The sequence below is a fragment of the Geospiza fortis genome, unplaced genomic scaffold (genome assembly GCF_000277835.1).
Source record: "Geospiza fortis unplaced genomic scaffold, GeoFor_1.0 scaffold730, whole genome shotgun sequence".
Lineage (NCBI taxonomy): Eukaryota > Metazoa > Chordata > Aves > Passeriformes > Thraupidae > Geospiza > Geospiza fortis.
Window position 1 is genome coordinate 787,687 of NW_005054458.1, and position 3,198 is coordinate 790,884.

Genomic DNA, 3,198 nt, shown 5'->3' on the forward strand with positions numbered 1-3,198 from the left:
TAGGGTAAAACAGCTGCACAAATTCAGAGTTGTGACAGCTTGCAAGCACTGTTTCAGATGAAGCTGGTCCTACTGGTGCTAGAAAAGCTTCAGGCTGGGGTTCACAAATGGTAATGCATTTGGGGAGATCCAAGATAATCCTGTACTTTAGAGGTGCAACTTGAGACACTGCACATAGGGCAGGAAATGGCAGTGGAGAGTGGTGTGACTGATACCTTGAAAATGTGGGAAAAGGCGCTTGTGAGGATGCAGTGGAAGGACTGAGCTTGGAATCATATGGTAGACGAGACTTAAATTGTAGCTAGGATGAGTGGTAGCTTCTTCTAAGGCTAAGTATTTAAAAAAAGGGTAGGGAGTCATTGAACAGATGTGTGGGGAGCCAGTAGTAGCCATTCCAGAAATGGGGATCTGTTAAGAGCAAGACATCTGTCAGCAGCAATAGCTGTGCTACAGCTTGCTTTTGGGCAAGGGACATGGCTGGCTGACTTTCCACACTCCTTTTCCTCTGGATCTGTGCAGTTTGCATCTCCAAGCAAGCTTTGACGTTTCAAGGTAAATAACTGCTGGAGAAAGAGCACTTGAAAATAAGGTGGCAGGGAGAACACTCTGGAGCAGAAAGGAAGGAGCTCTCATGCATGCAGCTGGGATCTGTGGGTCCTGCTCAGTGCTGACACTGTTAGAATATAGGCCTCTGTGGTGTAAAGTTGGGCTAAATCATCTCAGAAAAACATAAATATGTATTTTTGTGTATGCAGGTCCATTCTGAGGGGCGGTGCCTAGTGAATTTACCTTTGCTTTCAAATCACAGGTGAAGTTGCTGGTTACCTGTTGGTGTAAAGATGGCCTCTACCATTCCTCTATAAACCCACAGGTTGGAAAGCCCTCAGTGGAGGTCGGCAGATGCCAGGATAATTTTTCTCAATCTGTTCACTGTGTTTATTTTGCATTGTTTTTTTCAAAAGTACCCAAATCTAGATCTGTGTGCTTGCAATTGGGCTGTCACAGCAGGGCTCATCCTTTCATTAGGAATCATCCAGTGCTGCTCAGCAGATCACCTGGGATGTTTCCTTCAAGGTCCTGTCATTAGAAGAGGTGACACAGCTGTGCTGGTGGCATGTGTGACACAGGCTCCTCTTACCTGGATGTGGTCCAGGAGCTGCAGGCTGGCACTTCCACCACATCTCTGCAACTTTTCATCACCATTATAAAAGGATGAGCATCAAATAGCTGGGTTCTGGGGCCCTGCTTGCTCGTCCTTGGACCCCTTGGTGGAGCTTGTTAGTTGTTGAAAGGACACAAAATGCAGTTTCAGTGGAGCGTTGCTGCCATATGCTGAGCAGCCCAATCAGGTGTGTTTTCAAAATGAGTTTGGACATCAGTTGTTTTGGAGTTTGTGTGTAGCTAACATCATCCAACTTACTGCTCCCACCACCATCTGGTCACCACCATAGTCACTGGCATGCTGAAATGCTGAGTACTTACTAGGAGAAAATGAGGCTGCTTTCACTATCTGCAGCTTCTTGGACCCATCAGCAGTACTGCTTTTATGGATTTTTCCTGCTGTAAAATGCCTTTGAGATCTACTCTGTGTGCTTTGAGCCAGGGAAGTATGGCATGAACTCCATAGAAACAAGTCTAAAACTTCCTTAGAGCAGCATTTCATTTCTTAAACTCTTTAAAACCCAAACCATAAGCTTAAATCTTTCATGATGCCTCAGTTTGGATGAAGAGCTGCGGTCTCCTCATTCAGGTAAGCCTGTGTGATGTGAGCAGTGGTGTGAATTGGAAGTGAGGGCTATTCTGTAGAGGACTCAAAACTTGTGTCCCATTTTCCCAAACTGACTTGGCTGAACTCCCTGCAGCAACGTGGAGTGAGGTTGTACTCCCAGAGCACTCAGGTATGGCCTGGGATGGTGTTCAGCTGCCCCAGCTCCACATTTTTTGGTTAGGTTTTCCTTTCTTTTTTCTTTTCTTTTTTTTTTTTTTTTTCTCTTCTTTGCTTCATCTCACAGCTACTCTGCATCAGGTGAAGGCTTTGGGGACACTGTCTGAACAGGCTTCTGGAAATGTCAGAGCTCATGATGAAGTGGGAACACCAAAGGAAAGGTCACTGCTGTAGCCCTTGCTTGTGATTTTGCTGCATGACTTTGCTTTGTTATCCCAAAGCTCTTTCCATGCACTGAGATGTGTTCCCATGGATAATGGAGCGTGTTGTTACATGAATGGACAATCTTGCAAAATACAGAAAGGTGCACAAGAGCAAACTGTGGGTCTGTAGGCAGCCTTGACTCTGCTGTTTGCTAATTCTGAGGGACTTTTCAATGTTCATCTACCTCTAGCACAGTTTTGAAAACATTATGTGGTAGAAATCCTCCACTGAAACAAGACAGGAAAATATGCTACTTGTGCAGATTTGGTCATCAGCATTGTCATGACCTTTGTAAGTCCTATGAGGAGCAGCTGAGAGAGCTGGAGAGAAAAAGCCTGGAGACAAAGAGGCTGAAGAGAGACCTTGTCACTCTACAGCTCCCTGTGAGGAGGTCAGAGCCAGGTGGGGACCACCTTCTTCTCCCAGACAACCAGTGAGAGGATGAGAGGACAGAGCCTCAAGCTGCTCCAGGGGAGATTCAGTTTAGGCATCAGGAAAAATTTATTCATAAAAAGAGTTGTTAAGTCTTGGAACAGACTGCCCAGGGAGGTGGTGGAGTCACTGTCCCTGGAGGTGTCCAAGAAATGACTGCCCATGGCAGTGCTGTGGTCCAGCTGACAAGGCGGTGGTTGGTCAGAAGGTTGGACTCAATGGCCTTGGATGTTTTCTCCAGCCCAAATGACTCTGTGTCATTCTGTGTGGCCACATCAGAGTCAGTCTCTATGCAAGCATACAGCCTAAGATTACTGCAGTTGTTGTCTGATAGAATGGATCCACCAGAGAGGAAATAAGAGACATGTTTTGCAGATGTCTTCATAGCTTTTTACTTGCCAAGACAGCAATGTCCATGCCTAGGGAGCAAAGGATTTACTCTGGAATTTAGTCTGGCTATTACAAGATGATCTAGTTCTGGTTTTCCCCTCTGACTCATAAGCATCCCTAGTGCCTCCCCATCCCCATCATTCTGTTCTATCCTCTGGACTGCTCAGTTACATCCATTATCCTCTCTCAGTTTGTAAAATTATGTCCAGAGCTGGTTTGTTGGATGG